At 38.5% G+C, this 23,647-nt stretch overlaps 1 protein-coding gene across 5 annotated transcripts in view; it reads left to right on the forward strand.

The window, feature by feature from the left end:
- Positions 1-23,647, forward strand: part of s1pr5b (sphingosine-1-phosphate receptor 5b) — a 147,064-nt gene that overhangs the window by 12,858 nt on the left and 110,559 nt on the right. For all 5 annotated transcript variants that reach the window (XM_061983816.1, XM_072916058.1, XM_072916060.1 and 2 more), the window contains exon 2: positions 8,952-9,458. The gene's annotated coding sequence lies outside the window, so the exon portion shown is untranslated. The remainder of the gene's footprint in view (positions 1-8,951; positions 9,459-23,647) is intronic.

A 23,647-nucleotide genomic window follows, 5' to 3' on the forward strand; every position in this document is an offset into this window, starting at 1 on the left:
TACTGTACTCTCCTCACATCCTGCTGACTAACTTACATCCCCCCACATAAACGCAGAAAGTCCCATACCTCCTTAAAGCACATCAGTCATGCAGCTTTAAGGAACATGTGTGTAGGTATGATAAAGCCATCAGCGCAATCTCTCCCCCGAGAACACACTGTGTGTGTGCACTATATGAACCATTGTGTGTGTTTACAGTGATGGATGAAGTAGTAAAAAAACACACGTATACTTTTTCCAGTAGTCATTTTATATCAGTGCTTCCATTATTGCACAGGTATCAAACTCAAGACCGGGGGCCACATCTGGCCCGCCACATCATTTTATGTGTGTCAATCAGGCATTTCTTTCTTTCTTCATTAATGTATTTTAATTTTGACAAAAAAAAAAATAATGCATGAAAATGCAGTTCTTAACACACTACTATTTGAAACAAGCTATTCCTAGTTTTTTTAATGTTAAAAGTTAAAGTTAAAGTACCAATGATTGTCACACACACACTAGGTGTGGTGAAATTTGTCCTCTGCATTTGACCCATCCCCTTGTTCACCCCCTGGGAGGTGAGGGGAGCAGTGAGCAGCAGTGGTGGCCACGCTCGGGAATCATTGTGGTGATTTAACCCCCGATTCCAACCCTTGATGCTGAGTGCCAAGCAGGGAGGTAATGGGTCCCATTTTATAGTTTTTGGTATGACTCGGCCGGGGCTTGAACTCACGACCTACCACTCTAACCACAAGGTCACCGAGCAGGTCGTTTGTAATTAATTGTTTTGTAATTAAAACCCTTTTGAAATTACATCATACACTATCCAAACTTAAATATGTGCTCTTCACTTTAACTCCTGATTTTAAAGTTTCAAATTTTCCTTCAGTTTGTTGGGAATAAATGATAATAATCAAATAAAGGGGCCAACTGTGGAAAAATTTGATTTGTGGACTTTTTTTGTGATTGTTGCGGGCTAAAATGCCTGAGTTCGCTGCAGCATAAGCACAAGTGCAGGGAGACATTTGCTTGGTTAGACAGTTGCGTTGCATTTGAGTGCTGCTGGGGCAAATTCAATTGGCGAAAATGTTGATGATTGGCCAAAAAAGGTGCAGGGAAATTTTGGGTATTGGCCAAAGTTGCGACGCTGCACATAATCTGCGAGAGTTTGTTGAATTTGTGTGAAATGGCGAGGTTGCAACATTGTCCTGGATTAAACACTAGAGCAGGGGTGGGCAAATAATTTTTACCGGCCGCATGAGCAACCCGAGCACTGCTGGAGGGCCACATCGACAATATTTCAATTAAATTTTGGTCAATATTATTTTTGATATATACCGTAAGATAAATAATAATAATAATAATAATAATAATAATAATAATAATACATTCATTGAACCTAACTTAACTTTATACCAAAAGCACTGCTTTGGAAATCATTTGTACCTCTTTCAGAGATCACATTTAGTTCACCTTAAACATCCTCATGTTGCACAATGAAATGTAAGCATAGGATGAAGTGTGCATTCCTGTAACTTTCTCTAGTAACAGCATTCCATGATTAATATAAATAAATTAACATTAATAATAAATGACAGTAAAATAAGCACACGTATGACTGAGGAGTCATAGTGTAACTTTGTGTGGTGTTTGAGTTGTCCGACTTTTTGTATGGCCATAAACGCACCAGTGGTTTAGTGCTATGCGTGTTGGTGACAGATGACAAGTTGCTTTTGGCCTGGTTTGTACGGCAGAAAATTACTAGTTTTTCGAGATATACGTTTTTTACTCATGTTTTTGGTGTGGTTATGGCCCAATATAAACAGTTTTGCTCAATAAAGTGATCGATATAATTCTTGTCCTCGAAGCATCTCGATAGACGTTACAATAATTGAACGGTGTTCAATTGAACGGTGTTGACGAACACCGTTAGGGCCGCTTGTTGTCACTGTCACTCAGAGTTGCATTACAAAATTACACAGAATCTGTTTATTTTGTTTAGAATTCAGATGGGATTTGATTTGGTGCGCGGCATATATTTGCTGTGCGCAGAGGACGCTTGAGCAGTGCGCAATTGCGCAGGCGCGCACCTTAGAGGGAACGTTGCTTGGCAGTCCATGTCTTGTTGAAAACACGCCATTCGTCATCAACTTTTCTCTTTTTAGCGTCATCGTGCATCACTTGTCGCTGTGCACCTTCACTCACAGGTTACACACGGACATACGCCCGTAAATAACACTTTTCAAAATAAAAGCAGCACAATTGTATTGCACGCACGACATAGATGTTTTTTAAACTTTATTTTGTAATTTGTGATTGCAGCTGTTCACATTCACTCACAATCACGCACGCACGCGCATACGTCCACAAGGAAGTAATACAAATAATGCTTTTCAAAACAAAAGCAGCACCGTTGTATTGCACACTCAACATAGATACTTTTTTAAATGTATTTTGTAATTTATGATTGGCCTCAGGGGCTTCACGGTGGCAGAGGGGTTAGTGCATCTGCCTCACAATACGAAGGTCCTGAGTAGTCTTGGGTTCAATCCCGGGCTCGGGATCTTTATGTGTGGAGTTTGCATGTTCTCCCCGTGACTGCGTGGGTTCCCTCCGGGTACTCCGGCTTCCTCCCACCTCCAAAGACATGCACCTGGGGATAAGTTGATTGGCAACACTAAATTGGCCCTAGTGTGTGAATGTGAGTGTGAATGTTGTCTGTCTATCTGTGTTGGCCCTGCGATGAGGTGGCGACTTGTCCAGAGTGTACCCCGCCTTCCGCCCGATTGTAGCTGAGATAGGCTCCAGCGCCCCCCGCGACCCCAAAAGGGAATAAGCGGTAGAAAATGGATGGATGGATGATTGGCCTCACGCGGGCCGGACAGGGACGCACAAAGGGCCGGATGTGGCCCGCGGGCCGCAGAATGCCCAGGTCTGCCCTAGAGGGACTGATTAATGTCATAAAGCCACAATAGCCCACTGAGGGCTACTGTGACTGCGACGTGGCCCACGACGAAAATGAGTTTGACACCCTTGCATTATTGTTTTCTTGGATATATTTAGAGTTAGTTCATGTGATGTAATGATGTGTGACCATCTGTGCATCCAACAACACCACTGCAGCTCTGCTTAGCCTTTGTTTTAAACATTTTATTTTCTGCAACAGGCAGCTAACTCATAATTTCATACTTTATATCTGATGATCGGGCAGGCGTATCAAACACACATATGTACGCAAGAAATTAAAAAGGCGGTATTCAACAATAAGCCTCCTTTTAAGTTAGTCTCTGTAGTAAAATACATGCATAAAAACAACTCGAAAGTTGACCAAAATCAACTTCCTAACGGTGTTTTTGTTTTTAAAAAACCCCAAAACAAAACATTTTTTACATAAGAAATATTGACACTTTCATTTCATCTGTTCCAACATAAAAGACCGAAACAATTTCGCTTAATGTTTGACTCATGCATATGGTCAAATGGGACAGAATGAAATACAGCAAATAAATGCATCTTTAAAAAATAGCTTAAATGGATCATAATAAATTTAAATCAGAATTAAATAAATACATGTTACTCAATGTCATTAATTAATTTTATATGAATATATTTATTTATCTAATTATTTCAATATTAAATCAATTTAATTAATTACTTCAGTTGATTATTTCATTATTTCACAATTTCAATATTTATTTCAGGATTTTAATAATAATTTCATGTTTTAATTAATTATTTAATGAGTTAATAATTTCATGATTTATTTATTTATGTGTCTAAATATTTATTTATTTATTTCATAAACCTGTGTGGCAGCACCTAATTTATTTTATCTGTCAAACTCAGCCTCAAAGTCAGTGGGCGGATCCTAACACCTGATTGGTTATCCGGCACTTTCTCCCGTCTGTGCAACCCCTTCGACCAGAGAAGCGGAAAAAAAACTGGTCAGTATCTTGGTTTGAAAGTGCGGAAATAACACCAACAACTTCAACGAATGCCTCTACTGTAACGGCTACATGCTCTGAGTCAGCATGTCTTGCTTCCACATACTCTGCAAGGTCTAAAATACAGTGCATCCGGAAAGTATTCACAGCGCTTTACTTTTTCCACACTTTATGTGACAGCCTCATTTCAAAATTGAATAAATTCATTTTTGCCTTCAAAATTCTACAAACAATACCCCATAATGACGATGTGAAAAGTATTATTTTTTTCAAATGTTGCTAATTTATGAAAAACAAAAAAATCACATGTACAAAAGTATCTACAGCCTTTGCTCAATACTGTGTTGATGCACCTTTGGTAGCAATTACAGCCTCAAGTATTTTTGAATACGCTGTCTATGGGCAGTTTCGCCCATTCCTCTCAAGCTCCATCCGGTTGGATGGGAAGCGTTGGTTTTCATCCAGGTTGTCTCTGTACATTGCTGCATTCATATTTCCTTCTATCCTGACTAGTCTCCCAGTTCCTGCCACTGAAAAACATCCCCACAGCATGATTCTGCCACCACCATGCTTCACTTTAGGGATGGTATTGGCCTGATGATGAGCGGTGCCTGGTTTCCTCCAAAAAATACGTCTGGCATTCACACCAAATAGTTTAGTCTTTGTTTAATCAGACCAGAACATTTTATTTCTCATGATCTAAGAGTCTCTCAGGTGCAATTTGGCAAACTTTTCACTATGTCTTCAGTCTTTTGATTACTTTAGTCATTGAGTAACCTATTGGTTAGTTTGTTCGATTAATCTAGTAATCGGATGTAGAGCCTCAATGCGTATTTCAGGGAAAATGGTTGAAATAAACAATGTTTTTTTTTTTTGCTTTTCCTTAGTAGCCTTCCTTCTGTTTTTGTAATGGATGCACATCATCAACATTAAAATTGCACTTTTAGCATATGTGCATTCATATAGAATAAATAAAAACACCCACTCTCCACCGCTGTCATGTGCGCTCTATTGCAGCAGCCAGGCGGAAACTATTTTGGAATATTTAAAGTTCCGGGTATACATGCGGTCCGTATTTTTAACAATTTAGTTTAGTTTAAGTTAAAGTACCAATGATTGTGACACACACGCTAGGTGTGGTGAAATTTGTCCTCTGCATTTGACCCATCCCCTTGTTCACCCCCTGGGAGGTGAGGGGAGCAGTGAGCAGCAGCGGTGGCCACGCCCGGGAATCATTTTGGTGATTTAACCCCCAATTCTAACCCTTGATGCTGAGTGCCAAGCTGGGAGATAATGGGTGCCATTTTTATAGTCTTTGGTAAGACTCGGCCGGGGTTTGAACTCATGACCTTCCGATCTCAGGGCGGACACTCTAACCACAAAGCCACTGAGCAGATTGCACTCATTAACGATTAATCAAAGCTTTTTTCTAATAGATTTAATCAATTAATTGTTGCAGCCCAATTAAGACCAAAGCATTCATTGGACTAGATTTGTGTTAGCCCCTCCCACTGACTTTAATGGGTGAGTTTGACAGATAAAGTGGAAGTCTTTGATTAATTAAATCGTTAAATAAATATAAACAGTTTTGCATCAAATTATTGACATATTTAATAACACTTATGTATTTAATTCCAATTTCGATTAATTATAGATGTATTTTTTTTAATTAAATGTTGTCCCAATTAACTCGCCCTACATACAAGTGTATACTTCAATCCAATCCAATCCAATCCACTTTATTTATATAGCACATTTAAACAACAAAAATGTTTCCAAAGTGCTGCACAACAATATTAAAAACAATATTAAAAACAATATTAAAAACAATATTCAAATATTATCTTTAGCACCACCAATGACTGAATAAAACCAACAAATAAATAAATATAAAACCAATAAATAAATAATAATAATAAATAAATATGATTAAAAACGATTTTAAAACGAAAAACCAATTAAAACAGTTAATAGAAATCAAAATTTATAAAAAACACAGAGGACAGAGGACCACACAACTCACGTAGTGTTAAAAGCCAAAGAATAAAAGTGGGTCTTAAGACGAGACTTAAAACATATATACTATACATGTATACATATATACTATACATGTATACATATATACTATACATGTATACTTCACAATATAATTAAGACAAAATAAAACTAAAATAACATACTCTATCTTTGATTAAGAAAACCAAAAACGCATTTAAAAAGTACCCAAAATGCAAGCTGCATATTTTGTAAAATGGTGTGCAGTTGTTTTCCCTAGTGTGCCATTGCAAGTGCGTACCATAATTGCATCCACATTTTTACTTCCCCTTTTTAATGTTGTGTCAGCGTCACATTATCAGGTGTGGCCATCTATTACACGACTCACTTGAATGACAGCGGTTCTTTAATCCGTCTCAGTTGTTTTACGACTCTCCTCCGGGCCTGCTCAGCGCTCGATAGATGTCAGATGGGAAGTTTTGGAGGAAAGCAGCCAGGAAGCCGGAAAGGCATTTGTAAAGACCCGAGACACTGAAAGTCCATTTAGTGAGTTTCCCTTTTGTCTGGGTGCCCAGCTTTTAAATGTTAAGACAATATTCAGGCTATTCGACATCTTCCGCCCAGATGACTCAGACAAGTCTCTAACAAGAAAGGTCGTCAAATCAAAGGTTGTTTCTTGTGCAGACACAAGGGAAACTTCCTGTCAGTCAGCGCGACTAAGCGAAGCATCATGGGAGCTCTGGGCCTAAACCATCTGAGTCAAACTGGTGTGATGTTTATGTGGGACATTTTCACTATTGTGTGTCCAGTGTTGTTTGTAATTAATGACCTTCCTCCCACCCCTACACACACACACACACACACACACACACACACACACACACACACACACACACACACACACACACACACACACACATTCTTGTGTTCGTTACCTTCTTGAGACCTCCGAATAATGCCTACCTCTTTAGGACCACCCTTTCTAGATATATAAATATTTGAATTTACAACAATAATAATATATACATACTATGCAAATGTAAAAAAAAACTTGTGAAAAATGAGTTGGAATTTCACAAGAAAAACATAGAATTTTAGCAGTATTATAATAAAAGTCATAATTTTACTCAATGCAAGTCAAAAGTTCACAAGAAAAACTGAACATTTGTGCAATGTTATGATAGAAGTTGGAATTTTACTCAATAACAGTCGCAATTTTACAAGAAAAAGCTTTACATTTTGGCAATTTTATGAAAAGAGTCGTACTTTTACTCGACAAAAGTCACAAATTTATAAGAAAACCTTAACATTTTGGCAGTATTATAATAATCGGAATTTTACTTGGCAAAATTATGACAAAAGTCATGATTTTACTCAAAAACTGTCACTATTTCACAAGAACAAAAAAAAAAATGGCAATATTGTGATAAAAGTCAGAATTTTATATGACAAATGTCGCCATTTTGCATTAAAAAGTAATAATTTTACGAGAAAATATTGCAATATTACAGAAACAGAAAGAATATGAGAAATTGTCCCCAATTTTATAAGAAAAACATCCACACATTGTGAGAAAAAGACTGCTTTTAGTTTATTCATAAATTTAGATTTTTTTTGTTTGTAAATGGTTTTTAATCTTCATTATTTACTTCCAAGTTATTACAGTATGTCTCTATAAACATATTTATTTATTTTTTTAAATTAATTTTGGCCAAAGGGGGCGCATTTCAATTTCTTACACACATTTGTTAGTACATATGTTGGCCAGAGGGGGAGCACTTCAATTTCTTACACACACTTATTATTACATATGTTGGCCAGAGGGGGAGCACTTTTAAAACCGACACACAGTCAATTTGAAAAATCCTTCCTTTTTGGGACCACCCTAATTTTGATAGATTTCACCACCAGGGGTGCAAATGAGACATTCTCTATTAGATGCAATGGTTTTCCATATTGGGACCATGATTTATGTCCTAACTTGTTTACCGGTCCTCATATGGAAGGTAGTTTTCCCTGTTGATGTTTCAAGAAGGGTAGAAATCTAAGAACACACACACACACACACACACACACACACACACACACACACACACACACACACACACACACACGCACACACACACACACACAGAACAGTACAAACAGCAGAGTAGGCAATGGCGAGGAGTTTGTTTTTCTTGAGGGTTCACTGTGGTTTAGTGGTCAGCGTGTCTCTAACGTGTTGCCTTTGACAGACAAGCACTGGTCACTCATTGTTGACCTTTACCAGAGGAAAATCTGCAGAGAGGTTAAAGCCCGAAGGTCACAGAGGTGGTACAAATCGCATGGGCACACAGAGGAAGTTATAAATCTTCTCCTGTATTTTTGGTGGTTCTATTTTTCACCTTCACCAAAGAGGTTGTTTGTCGTATGGGCCAAAGGACTTCAATGTGGAATTTTGTTGTCTCAGGAATATTTTAGTCATAATAGTTTGATATGGTTTCCCTCCTCTGGCACTATTTGAAGCGGTGGACATGATTGGTCATGCAGGCACACATACTGGCAGTCGTGTCATAGACTGACGAATGCGACTGCTCCTCACCAGTTCCTGGTGGTTACCATTTTTGTCTAACAGTCTAGACATTTGCATGATTATTTTCTGCCGATACTCCGCCTTCCTCATGTATCCCTAAAACATGCATGTTATGCTAAATCATTGGCTCTCAATGATTTCCTGCAAAGCTCCCAAGGGGTCCAAATTTTTTTTACGCCTCCCTGCATTGAAATACAGTCGCCCCTCACTTCAAATATTGCGGCTTCACTACATTGCAAATAATAAAATATTTTTCAAACCATATTCAACACTTTTTTGCCTAAATCAATTCCTATGTATGTCTTATATTTTAATTTTCCTAAGGGAACTCTCCTGAAGGAATCAATAAAGTACTATCTATCTATCTATATATATTAAAGTGCAGTATTTGTCTTATGTTATATTATGTTGGGGCGATCAACAAAGATATCCACTTGACTTCTTTTTTTCAACAGGCGGCTAATCTTGGCGCTACTCTATCTTCACCGGGACAATCAAGTTGACCAACCTTTGTCAGAACAACTTCTAGAAGCACTACATCTTCAACTTCTGCCCCATCAATCTCCACATTGGTGAGCCTTTGATGTGAGAGATGTCAGAGGACGAACCAGGACTCGATGGGACCCCATTATTGCTAACAAGATTGCTATCAGCAGAATATGCAAATTGGAGATGATCTTGTCATGAAGAACTTAATGTCCGACATCAATAACACAGCCTTGATGTGGTCGAAGTGGAATATCAGTGCTGATACGAAATGCTAATGCGGAATGCTAGCACGGCTAATGGTCGTTACTACAACTGTCAAGTTCACCAGCTTTTTGGCAGAACAACACACATCTGTGGTTTCAGCACATGGAAGCCCAGTTGTAACTTAGAGGAATAACTCCGGATGTGGCAAATTATTTCCACGTAGTGGCCAGACGATAGCAATGGCGTTTGGAGGATCCTTCGGGCTAAAGGTGAGTACTGTAATCTACAGCAGAACACAAAGCTAAGCTGGTAAATGGTCTGTATTTATATAGCGCTTTACTATACCTGAAACGATACTCAAAGCACTTTACATTATACATCACATTCACCCATTTACACACTCATTCACACACTGATGTTGGAAAATAGTGTAAAGGTGACGATATGGGTGTTATTTAATGTTTAGAGAGCTCTAATTATATTCAAAAACACATTTAGAAGGCCGTAAACCATTTTTTAATTATTTAACTATAAAAATATTCGATTTATCATTATAATCCCACTTTGTGGAAATTAATTTACCACGGTGGAACAGGGGTTAGTGCATGTGCCTCACAATACGAAGGTTCTGGGTTCGATCCTGGGCTCGGGATCTTTCTCTATGGAATTTGTATGTTCTCCCCGTGACTGCGTGGGTTCCCTCCGGGTACTCCGGCTTCCTCCCACCTCCAAAGACATGAACCTGGGGATAGGTTGATTGGCAACACTAAATTGGCCCTCGAGTGTGAATGTGAGTGTCTGTCTATCTGTGTTGGCCCTGTGATGAGGTGGCGACTTGTCCAGGGTGTAACCCGCCTTCCGCCCGAATGCAGCTGAGATAGGCTCCAGCACCCCCCGCGAACCCGAACGGGACAAGTGGTAGAAAAAAAATGGATGGAAGGCCTGCAACCAATTGGCCACGAAAAACGAGGGGCGACTGTTGTACTTTTGTATTTAGAACCTGTTAATATTTATTTATTTATCAGTACAGACCACTGCATAAGTTGATGGCTCTAGCATTCTGCATTAAATCAACTGGTTATTAAAATACGTGATTAAAATGAGCGGTTCGAATGGTCTAGTGCAAGTGTTCATTTACTGCTTTGCGTGTAAGTTTCCTTTCCTTAACAAAACTTCTGCTATATCCCCTTTCTCAACACCCCTTGTGGAGTCTAGTCTTTGTTTTGGAATAAATGTCGTAAAATTGCCAAACAAAAGAAAACAGCAGAGTTAATCCAAACACAGTGAACACTTTATCTTGTAATGTTGTTTTTGGTCAAACATCAGTGGGATGAAACACCTTTACAGTGTGTATGTTTAAGGAACAGTTCTTTGAAAGCAACCGTGCGGCTCGTCTTACGTTGTAGGACCACCATGGGGGTCATTAAACACTGCAGATGGTTCTGATCATTTGATGTTGTTTTAGTGGGAATATTTAAATACTGAATATCTGAGGTTGTATGACTGATCAGTTGCCAGGTTCACCACCAACCAAGACTTTCAAATTGTTCATATTAAACAATTTCTTTGGCCAGCACTCCTGGCAACACCTCCGACCAAGTCTTTTAACATAACAACGGGCTGATTTCTAAATGAACTGGGAGGAAACTCTTAATACCCTTTTCTTTTTCATGGGACATAACATTCTGTCTACAAAGAGGCAAATATGTGTCCAGTTGGGTATTTTTTATCCCGACTCTACAAACATTCACAGTTGCGTTGAGTGTTGTGTTGATGCATTGTTAATTGTTTTGCTTAATTTGTTGCACAGTGTTTGCTTTACACAATATCACTTTGAAGACACCAGAGTAAGGCTGTCTTCGACTAAGAATTTTCATAGTCGAATCTGATTCATTAGATTCTGACCATACAGTAGGAAAGGGATTTTTATGGCCCAATTCCGTGGTGGTTCTCGCATGAGAAAAAGGTGGGTGGTAATCATTTTGCAATGCAACCCTAGTGAAAATGATGGAAAGTGCCACTCTACTGCTGTGGTCTAAGTTGGAATTGCCACAAAACACATTTTAAGATATTCAACACTGGCAGCTAAAACGGATAGTTGCTCGCCCTCCAATCAGTCAACTATGGGAACAAAGTTTTTGTGAGCTACATGTATGAGAGAGAGAACACCTAACAGGGATCCCCCCCAAAAAAACCAAATCTCATTTGTGATGTTTTCCATCTCAAAAAGGCTAAAACACTCAGAAAATGATTGGCTAGTTTAGTGGAGTCCTTGGATCAAACCCACCAGGGTTGGCTTCTTTTATGGCAGAGTGCTTAGAAGACCATCAAACTTGAATATCTATAGAAAGTAAATGTCGTAGCAAGGTTTTTGCAGGTGAATTAGCTGAATGATCATTACCATTGCCAGTGTGAGGCAGTAGGGGAGGCTTCCTGCCTGAGCGAACTGGTCAAAGGTACACCTTGGCGGTGGCAGGGCATGCTTCATGTCTGACAGAGGACATGGGTCTGGCGGCGTCCCGACACCTCGGAACGTCCTCCCAACACACCCGCTGTACACGGGGGGCTTCAGTTCATCTCCCTACGCATGCACCTCCTGGTACCCTAGCACCTCCAAAACCCTCAAATCTGAACTCCAAACATCCCAGAACAAGCTAGTCAGATTACTTCTAGACCTCCACCCCAGATCCCACCTCACTCCTACCCACTTCTCCATAGTGGGCTGGCTCAGGGTGGAGGACAGATTAAAACAACTTGCACTGAGCCTAGTCTATAAAATCCGCTACACCTCCCTGATACCGAAGTACATGTCAAACTACTTCCTTAACGTAAATGACCGCCATAGCCACAACACCAGGGGGAGCTCCACTAACCACGTTAAACCCAGATTCCGATCTAACAAAGGTCTTAACTCATTCTCTTTCTATGCCACATCAATGTGGAATGCGCTCCCAACAGGTATAAAAGAAAGGGCATCTCTATCCTCCTTCAAAACTGCAATAAAAGTACACCTCCAGGCAACTTCAACCCTAAACTAACACCCTCCCCGGATTGTTAATAATCAAATGTAAACAATTAAATGTGGATACTTTTCTTATGCCTTCTGATCTCTCTCTCTCTCTCTCTCTCTCTCTCTATGTCCACTACTTGCTGTACATATCCTACCAAGTCAGACCTACACTGTTTCAAAAGCCATTTCTCTGTTCTCAATTGTTGATGACTGATGATAACAACCAAACCTAACCCCCCGCCCACTCCACACCCCGAATTGTAAATAATGTAAATAATTCAATGTATACACCCTGATGATTATCTTGTGTGATGACTGTATTATGATGATAGTATATATCTATATCATGAATCAATTTAAGTGGACCCCGACTTAAACAAGTTGAAAAACTTATTCGGGTGTTACCATTTAGTGGTCAATTGTACGGAATATGTACTTCACTGTGCAACCTACTAATAAAAGTCTCAATCAATCAATCAAAACTCACAGAGGTTAAATAACTGACGATTCGACCTCATAATTGATAGTCAATTCAGACTTCTCTGAATCGAATCGTCCAATAGTCAACTATTCTAAGACATCCCTACACCAGAATATAAGTTTTTTTTTTCCCTCGACACAAGAGTTGTACTACCTGGCAAAAGAGTTGATAGAAGGTAGTGCTGTGTGATATGATGTCAGAGTATAGACATAAAATTGTTTATCGTACGATATAACTGTATTGTTTGTATGTAATTCTAACGTCAGGGCTGTGGCTAATACTTTATGAGAGCATTTTTACATCACAGGAGCATGGATGTCTACATTATAGCACAAATGGAAAGCACAATGGAAGCTAAACCAACAAAACCTGCTGAGAAATTGGTGCCAAAACAGGAAAAGGGAACTTCTTTGTTTGGATTAAAAAAAACAGACACAGATCAAACAACAGTATAGGCTAATCTGCTAAACATGCCACCAACAAGTCGTTGCTAGCAACTTGAACTCGTCTATTGTTTTCTATCACTTAAAGACATGGCATGAAGAACAGCACACAGACAGTGTCAAAATGTGACAATGCACTAACATTACCTGAAAACCACAAAGTGAGGAAAAGAAAAACACCAAACGAGCCTTATATAGTTGTTGTAGCTGTAAGCTGTACATTTAATCATCTGATTTTCTTTGTCAGCCAACAGTAACCTAGCATGGTGTTGCTGTTAAAATGTGAGTGTATTGTTAGCACTGTAGCTAATATAGCTATGCAAGTGGTGCTAACATTTGTGTCGTCGCGTTCCACTCTTTAATGTTACATCGTTGTGTGTGATCATGTACAGGTATACTCTGAATTTGAGACTAAATAAAAAACGATGATATTAGAGTATTAGTATATAGTGTTTGTATGTATATATTAGTGTTGTCCCGATACCCGATTCCCGATATTTTGGTACCGGTACCAAAATTATTTTCATAATTTTCTGTACTTTTGGATACTTTTCTAAATAAAAGGGACCACGAAAAATTGCATTATTGGCTTTATTTTAACAAAAAATCTTAGAGTACATTAAACATATGTTTAATATTGCAATTTTGTCCTTAAATAAAATAGTGAACACACAAGACAACTTGTCTTTTATTAGTAAGTAAGCAAACAAAGGCTCCTAATTTAGTCTGCTGACATATGCAGTAACATATTGTGTACTTTTCCATTCTATTATTTTGTCAACATTATTAAAGACAAGTGGTAGAAAATGAATTATTAATCTACTTGTTAATTTACTGTTAATATCTGCTTACTTTCTCTTTTAACATGTTCTATCTACACTTCTGTTAAAATGTAATAATCATTTATTCTTCTGTTGTTTGATACTTTACATTAGTTTTGGATGATAACACAAATATGGGTATCAATCCGATACCAAGTAGTTACAGGATCATACATTGGTTATATTCAAAGTCCTCATGTGTCCAGGGACATATTTCCTGAGTTTATAAACATAATATAAATTTAAAAAAAAGAAAAAAGAAGATGTTGTGATGCCAAACAATATGGACGTATTAGTATACATAGTATCGACTAGATACGCTCTTGTACTTGGTATCATTACAGTGGATGTTAGGTGTAGATCCACCAATGGCGTTTGTTTACATTTTGACGCCGGTGAGCTACGGGGTGTAGTGAAGCATGTTTAGCTATTCCTCGTCCTGCAGGACACTTGTAAGAAACTTACTTTATGTGTTGCCATGGAGGCGAGGATTAGTGATTTAGAAGTAGATAAAACACTGCCGACTGCGGCTGGACTTTAGCCGCTAGCTAGCTAGCCATGTCTTAAAGCGCCTCTTCCGGTGGGCGTTTCAGTGTTATAACTTCACCTTTATCGTTAGTTTTTAAGCCAAAATGCGTCCGTTCTCCCTTTTCTGTCTACACACTGTGTCTGCTTGTAAGTACTCTGTGATTGTGTGCTGTCAAACATGCTTGTCTGCTCGTAAACCAGCAACGACGGCGGGGGAGCAGGGGGATGGCGGACCGGTACTTTTCAGAGGCGGTATAGTACCGAATATGATTCATTAGTATTACGGTACTATACTAATACGGGTATAACCCTAGTATATATATACTTATATATATATATATATATGTATATATATATATATATATATATATATATATATATATATATATATATATATATATATATATATATATATATATATATATATATATATATATATATATATATAGCATAATATATAAACCACAGCCGAAACCATATCCTACAAAAAGCATTTTCTTGTTCAACAGGTGGTTACTTATTCAGAATGTTGGGATCAAGTGTACAAGTCAACCACTACGGCTACTAGTTGCTAGTAAGCACAATTCTTCGTTATCCAAAGCTCACATTTATGCAGAATTGTCACTGCTTATATTTCAATGGAGAATTTTCCATAAGAGGGGTGTACCATGCTGCCAGTCACTTGTGGTTGTCCATGGGGGAACACTGGCCTACTTGGAACGTTGAGCCACCACTCAGCCAACCGCAGAGGCCTTCTCATGTTGTCACGGCAACAGAATGATTGATGGGTTTCTTGTGGCAGTAAAGCAGGCCCGAGCCCGCTGTGTGCGCTGGAAATGTGAGAGAATTACATAAGGAACCACAATTGAGTACGCATGCCTGTGCAATTGGTTCTGCTTGGGTTCATCCTTAATTAAAATGACTGGTTAATTGCTTGTGTGTGTCGTGTAAAGCAGAATTACGACTGCAGCTGTAATTGATCATTTGTGGTCCAGACATTGCCTCTGTGAAACATTTAGCCCAAAACATCTCCCTTGGGATGATAAGGCGTTAACCTCCATGACAGACAGCACACTGTTTAGAGCCACATGATCCAAGATGTTGGAAATGTACGTTGCATTGGCTTTTTTGAAAATGCCACATATATTTAGATTCAACAGCACTTACTAGCAGGACTGAGCAGGACTAGTGGGGATAAAAAAATTACGTAACGGCCAATTTTTGAGTTTCCGTTCTTCAGAAGACAGTGTTAGGAGGACATATTCTGTATCAGTTGTGCCATGGCTGATTTTTAGTTTGTGGTCAACATTGTCTTATCACCTTGTTGTCACTACAGTTATGACGTGGGGCTCAATTCTGCATGTCCCGGCCCACTTCATCATTATGTGTTTTAAATGAACCCCCATCCATGGCTCTGCTTTGTGACCAAAACACAACACAAGCGTTCTTTCTTTTAAGGAATCACACTGGCACGCCTACAGATTAGCCAGTCTAAACAATATTATCAGTGCTGCTGGCAGGCTGGAACAGCCCAAAGACGCATGAGACAGGAAGTCTATTTTATGAGTATGGCTGGTTGACTGTTGTGTAGCGTGATGCAAATGCTGTGGTTTTTCCCAAAAATCCTTACGACTCTTCCATGAGGATTCAGCCACAGAGGTTTTATGATAATACGTTTAGACGCAGTGTTGTTTCACTATACTCCAGAAATTCCAAATATACTATAACCAAGACTCCTAAAGGATGGTACTTGGTTAAACACAGACCACTGAGAGACATTCAAGTTTTGATTTATTTATTAAATACAATCTCTTGTCTGCTCTGATTGGAAGGTATCACATTCATTCTTTGAGTTATACCTAAACCAAGTTAAACCTAAATACATTCTCAAGGTTTGAAGTTATGTCTCCGTTGGCAAACGGATCCAGATCTCTATTTCTGATTGATATCATGATCCAAATTTAATCACTTCATGCTGAGGTCCTACCAAAGAAATGCACATAATGTTATCAGATTCTGTTTGTTTTTTTATAAGTCACAAATATCTCTGTTACCAAAAAGATCTGGATCCCAGTTCCAGAATGTATTTTCGTCCTTGGGTCATACAGAATGTAGGGACACCATATGTAGGGAAATCCATTCTCAAGCTTTTCAGTTGTGTCTTACAAATATTGTCCGCATTTCAGATACAGCTAATCCTAAAAGGCCTAAAATCTATATTGCAGCCTTCTGTGATAAAGATATACATTGTATATCACAATATACTTTTGGCATTAAAATGATAATAGAACCTTCTCAAAACATGTTACAAAGGTTTCTAATTTAGCTCTTGACATATGCAGTAAAGTATTATTTTCTCAAAACTATTATTTATCAAATTTTTACTTTCAACTCTAATGCGGATCCTTCGACACTTCTTTTAAAATTTAATAAGCACTTATTTTTCTGTTCTTCGGATACTTTACATTAGTTTTGGTTAATATTATTGTACATATTTGGTGTCAATCCAATACCAATAGTTACACGGGCAGTATTGGCCATACCAAACCTCAAACTTAAAATTTTAAGGATCATTAAATGATAACTTTTTTTTAACAGGATGGTGATGTAACAACATCAATCAATATTTATATGATTTTCTTATTCCGTTTTATTACATTCAAAATTTATATTAAAGGCAATAGTGCAATACAACTTAACAAACACAAAAACTACTATTGGCTTTTATTTCCTGAGTTTGTAAACAATAACAAAAACAACAAACAATTTTGTGCTAAAAAGGTATTGATCTAATCACTGTAGCATCAACTATATACTGATAATATAGCTGGTCTCATTACTGTCAATATTTGTATCGATCTGTCCACCTGTGTTTAAAACACATTCAAGAGCTTTAGCTTCGCTGTTATCTATGCTTTTTTAAATATTCCTATGGTGTGTAGTGTTGCATGTTTAGCTATTCATTGTCCTCTGACCCTCCTACTTGTAAGAAATGCAGTTTATTTCACACCATGGATGCGAGAATTAGCATTGAGGACGCCTTCGTTCGCTCGTCACTGTCAAATTTGCGGGAAACAGCTAGAATGTGTCATCATCATGCATTATTAAGATTTATTTTCAATGTTCAAAATTCCACATAACAATCAAAAATTAATAATGTTTCCTCAAGAATACTAAACACAATTTCATGGGAGTTCTTGAGTTACGTCTATCCAAAATGGTATAAATCCAAAGCATTATCAAGTTATTAAAGCTGAGTTCACACTTGTAGTATGTAGCGTTTACAATGGCATTTTTGTCATCAGACCAAGAACTGTGCAAAAAAAAGATATACAGTAAGCATCAAGTCACAACTCTATTGAACAGCTCCTGTGACCTATTAAGTAACAAAACTCAAACATTACAAACAAAAATACTGCCTGCTAGGATTCATATGTCAGCTATTTTATATTGTGCTATTTTTATGAGGGCAGATTTCATAGAACATTTGTAAAATGAATCCTACAGAGTGTCACTGATGACCAAATGTTGTTTAGTCATTTGGGCCTGAGGCTTACAGAAGCAACACACAATACAGGCGGTCCCTGTGGTACGAGCCCACTCCCATAAATTAATACAGCACTAAAAGAAAAACAAGAACCAGTTGTGTGCGTGTGGCGGAAGAATGCCCAGACGGGAGAATATGTAGGCAGGAAAATGTAGTCCCGAGTCACTACATTGAGAAAGGACATTGTAACTTCTGTCTTTTTAGTTAACTATCTACTCTCATTATGTCTCCTAAGTGTTAGGCACTCTTCTGATGGCAGTGTGTCGAACAAAACTAAAGAGAAAGTGGAAAATGAAGTAAAACTGAAGCAGAAAAACATAGACCAACATTAGCTGCATGCACAGGCCGAGCTGGTCAAATGCCGTGACCATCATCAAGGATAAAGCTGAGTTCTTTAAACATGCGAAAGACTCTGCTCCTATGGAATGGACAGTGATAACTAAACAGCATATTGATCTCATTATCGAGACTTCTTCCTCCCGATAAGCCTGTCTCTCCCTCCATTGCTACTCTCCTTTCAGTGTGCAAAACAACCACAGAGATAACAGTAAATAAGTATTCCCTTTTTTTTTACTGTATCATTTAATTATTTCATATGGCCTTAATGTGTTCTGTGTACAGCCAGTGTGTAGACCATTACGTCGATGGCGAGCTACCGGTCGATCGCGGAGGGCGTGTCAGTCAACCACCAGCCAGGAATTGAAAAAATAGACCTAAAAACAATCTTCACTATGATGTCACTTTTGTCATTTGATTGACATTGCCGGCACCCAAGGATCTTGGTAAATGGTAAATGGATTATACTTGTATAGCGCTTTTCTACCTTCAAGGTACTCAAAGTGCTTTGACACTATTTCCACATTCACACACTGATGGCGGGAGCTGCTATGCAAGGCCCTAACCACGACCCATCAGGAGCAAGGGTGAAGTGTCTTGCTCAAGGACACAACGGACTTGACTAGGTTGGTAGAAGCTGGGGATCTAACCAGGAGCCCTCAGGTTGCTGGCAAGGCCACTCTCCCAACCGCGCCACGCCGTCCCCATCTTGTGAAAAGATGCTGGCTGCTGCAAGCTCAGTGTGAAGGAAAATAAAGACCGTCAGGAAGGCGAGAAACAGTTTTTATTTCATCCGTACCTTCCGTCAAAAGCCTAAAGACTGACCGCACAGTTTCTGTCTTCACAATAAAAGTGCTACTCCATCCTGCCTGCGCTAACAAAATAAGAGTCTCCGAAAGCTGACGTGCACAAGCTAGTAAGCTACTGAGTTTGCCGCCAATGTATTTCTTGTAAAGTGTATAAAAACGAGTATGGAAGCTGGACAAATTAGATGCCAAAAACCAACCACTTTCATGTGGTATTGGACAGAAAGGAGGACTTTCCATGTGATGTCCGATGAAACAAAAATTGAGCTGTTTGGCCACAACACCCAGTAATATGTTTGGAAGAGAAAAGGTGAGGCCTTTAAACACAGGGACACCATCCTACTGTCAAGCGTGATGGTGGTAGTATTATGCTCTGAGCCTGTTTTGCTGCCAATGGAACTGGTGCTTTACAGAGAGTAAATGGGACTATGTAAAAGGAGGATTACCTCCAAATTCTTCAGGACAACCTAAAATCATCAGCCCGGAGGTTGGGTCTTGGGCGCAGTTGGGTGTTTCAACAGGACCATGACGCCAAACACATGTCAAAAGTGGTAAAGGAATGGCTAAATCAGGCTAGAATTAAGGTTTTAGAATGGCCTTCACAAAGTCCTGACTTAAACATGTGGACAATGCTGAAGAAACAAGTCCATGTCAGAAAACTTTAGAAAAATTTAGCTGAACTGCACCAATTTTATCAAGAGGAGTGGTCAAAAATTATGGCTACCAAAAGTGCCTTATTGCAGTGAAACTTGCCAAGGGACATGTAACCAAATATTAACATTGCTGTATGTATACTTTTGACCCAGCAGATTTGGTCACATTTTCAGTAGACCCATAATCAATTCATAAAAGAAGCAAACTTCATGAATGTTTTTTGTGACCAACAAGTATGTGCTCCAATCACTCTATCACAAAAACATAAGAATTGTAGAAATTATTGGAAACTCAAGACAGCCATGACATTATATTCTTTACAAGTGTATGTAAACTTTTGATCGCGACTGTATCTGTTAAACATGCTTGTATTATCATTAAACACTTTTAACTTGTTAACAAAAACGTCTCTTTCATAAATATAAATTGTATGTATGAATGAGGTAGATCTCCTCGACTTGGTCAATTGAAAAGTGCGGGCACCCCTGGTGTAGACAGAGGACCTCTTGTGTTTGGAATAAGCGTACAACATTAATTCACGCATGCTTGTCTAAAATATGTGAAAAAAAATCTCCCCACTCGAATGCATAATAATAACTTTACAGTTTAACGTTAAAAATGCCATATTTTCCTGTCCTGTAGGCATGGCTATGATGCAGTTTTTATTTCTGTCGGTGTTGTTGTCTCCTGCCTGTGTACTGTTATGGTCTGAAGCTCAGGGCTTTATCATTCTTGAGCCATGTTGATAAGATAAAACAGATATCAAATGTTTTTAGCTCAGTTTGGGACGTGTGTCTGGTAATCATGCACATGCACAGCTTTTACAGCCATCCCTAAAATACCTGCTTCTAAATTATTAACTGGTGCCAGATGCGATATTGTGCTGACTACGATATATACATTAATGCTGTGATGTGAACTGTTCCTAAATCAAAGCTTGTTAAAACACATTTTGTAACTTCCCTACCTCCCCCTTACTAGTGACCCAAATATAGGCACCAGTGATAACACAACACAAGTGGTGTCCTGGCTGGTCCCCCTACATAGCAGACCACAAAAGCAGGCACTCTCCTGTTATCATTGTAATGACGTACTAGAGATGCTATTCACTAGATTACATCATAATGACTCCGACTGGCAAATTACTCCATTGTGTTGTTTTGATGAATTAGGTAATTAACTATTGCCATCTTGCTTTGACTTAAGTCAGGGGTTCTTAACCTTTTTGACCTCGGTGCCCAACTTTTCCATTACAGAGGTGACATTAATAATCTTCCTCTTGATTTTAATCGTGTTCAATAATTACATCGAACCTACTTACAGTTCAACAAAATAAACCTTGTCAAATTATATGACCCCATGTGTTAGTCACTAAGATTATTATTAAAATAAATACTAATCAAATATACTGCAAAAGAAGGGACTCATAAAAACTGATGACAAAACACATTTACATTCAACTACGCAGTGCTAAAATACATAAAATCTAACTAAATTAATAATAAGTAATGATAAAATATATGTTTCTTAAATAAACTGTTCATACAATTAAAATGAAAATACTGTTTTACTTTAGTCATAATTTTTGCGCTTAGGAAACTTCTCTAAGATTTTAGCTTTGTTTTTGTTAGCTTTGTTTGTTATTGTCATTACTGCCACAAGTTGTGGAAAAGTTTATTACAACTGAGTACCGCTGCAGCCTAGGCCTGGGTGATATATCGATTTTATCGATATATTTGAGTTTTTTGTAAAAAAAAAAAAATATATATATATATTTCTCCTCTTGCTCTGGCATGCTTTTTGCCCCTCAGGAGCTTCCGTAGCTGGTGTTGTCACCTTACTTCCTTAGCAAAACATAACTAATGCTAATGCTAACTCGAGCGAGACATGCTCAGTGGTCTTGTGGTTAGAGTGTCCGCCCTGAGACTAGAAGGCCGTGAGTTTTTTTTATAGTCATACCAAAGACTATAAAAATGGGACCCATTACCTCCCTGTTTGGCACTCAGCATAAAGGGTTGGAATTGGGGGTTAAATCACCAAAATGATTCCCGAGAGCGGCCACCACTGCTGCTCACTGCTCCCCTCACCTCCCAGGGGGTGAACATGGGGATGGGTCAAATGCAGAGGATAATTTCACCGCACCTAGTGTGTGTGTAACAATCATTGGGATTTTAACTTTAACATTTGTTCCCAAGAATATAAAATAGTAAGAGGAGGGCGGATCGATCCATAAATTGATGGTGTCGACACCAAGGGGTAATATCAGTATATGATCGACACTAGAGTGATTAAATGCATTTTCATTTTTTATCTTAATATTTGTTTTTGTTTTTGTTAATTTTACAAATTCGGGGAGTACCGTATTTTCCGCACTATAAGGCGCACCGGATTATAAGGCGCACCTTCAATGAATGGCATATTTCAAAACTTTGTTCATATATAAGACCCACCGGAGTATAAGGCGCACCTATGCATCCATTAGATGGAGCTGCGCTAAAGGGAATGTCAACAAAACAGTCAGATAGGTCAGTCAAACTTTATTAATAGATTACAAACCAGCGTTCTGACAACTCTGTTCACTCCCAAAATGAATAAACAGCTGTTTTATTATTTTCCCCGAGGTAAAGTCAGTGACGTGTTGTTTTGTTTATCTTTTAACAACAGCAAGGTATAACATGTAGTGCAACATTTATATCACATAGTGGAGGGGAACTTTTCCCTGATTCAATAAACAGGTAAAAAACAGTGATACTGTTACGGTAAATCAAACGTTAGTGCAATCACAATATAGTAACACTCGAAATAGTGCAGAGCAATAACAATATATCAATAACTCAACGTTGCTCAAACGTTAATGTCACACAACACAACACACAAAATAAACATGTAAAGCTCACTTTATGGAGTTATTCCTCATTCCCGAATCCCTCGAATTCTTCTTCTTCAGTGTCCCAATTAAACAGTTGGGCGGATACGGCATCCGTCTCGTCGAAGTCGTCATTAATCGAGTCAGTATCGCTGCTGCTCTATTCCCGTGTTCTACTGCGTGACTGATCGTCTTAAGTTTAAACTCTGCGTCGTAAGCGTGTCTCTTAATAGAAGCCATTTTGGGGTCTTTACATAAACAAACAAATGGAAATCAAAACGGCATGCTTCTTCTTCTACGGGGGGAAAAGAAGTTGGCGGCTGCTTACCGTAGTTGCGAGACCTAAACTTTATGAAAATGAAGTTTAGGTTTGTTGTGGATCAATATTGGTCCATATATAAGGCGCACCAGATTATAAGGCGCACTGTCAGCTTTTGAGAAAATGGGAGGTTTTTAGGTGCACCTTATAGTGCGGAAAATACGGTACATCCCTCAACATAGGCGGACTTTGAGGGAAAATATTTTTTTCAATTAGTGATACAGTAGATAGTAATTTTTAATTTTGTTTAGTTACTGTGTACTTTTGACTTTGTTTTGATCAAACAATTGTGTAAAATAAAAAGAAGTAGGGAACTAGTTAAAATATTGGGTTGATATAGTTAAACTGTCAATAAAGTTAAAGTTAAAGTACCAATGATTGTCACACACACACTAGGTGTGGTGAAATTTGTCCTCTGCATTTGACCCATCCCCTTGTTCACCCCCTGGGAAGTGAGGAGTGCAACAGCGGTGGCCGCGCCCAGGAATTATTTTTGGTGATTTAACCCCCAATTCTAACCCTTGATGCTGAGTGCCAAGTAAGGAGATAATGGGTCCCATTTTTTATGGTCTTTGGTATGACTCGGCCGGGGTTTGAACTCAGCATAAATACATAAAAAAATGCAAAGTTAATACATGTGATCGTAA

This window comes from Nerophis lumbriciformis, linkage group LG25, assembly GCF_033978685.3.
Source record: "Nerophis lumbriciformis linkage group LG25, RoL_Nlum_v2.1, whole genome shotgun sequence".
Taxonomy (NCBI): domain Eukaryota; kingdom Metazoa; phylum Chordata; class Actinopteri; order Syngnathiformes; family Syngnathidae; genus Nerophis; species Nerophis lumbriciformis.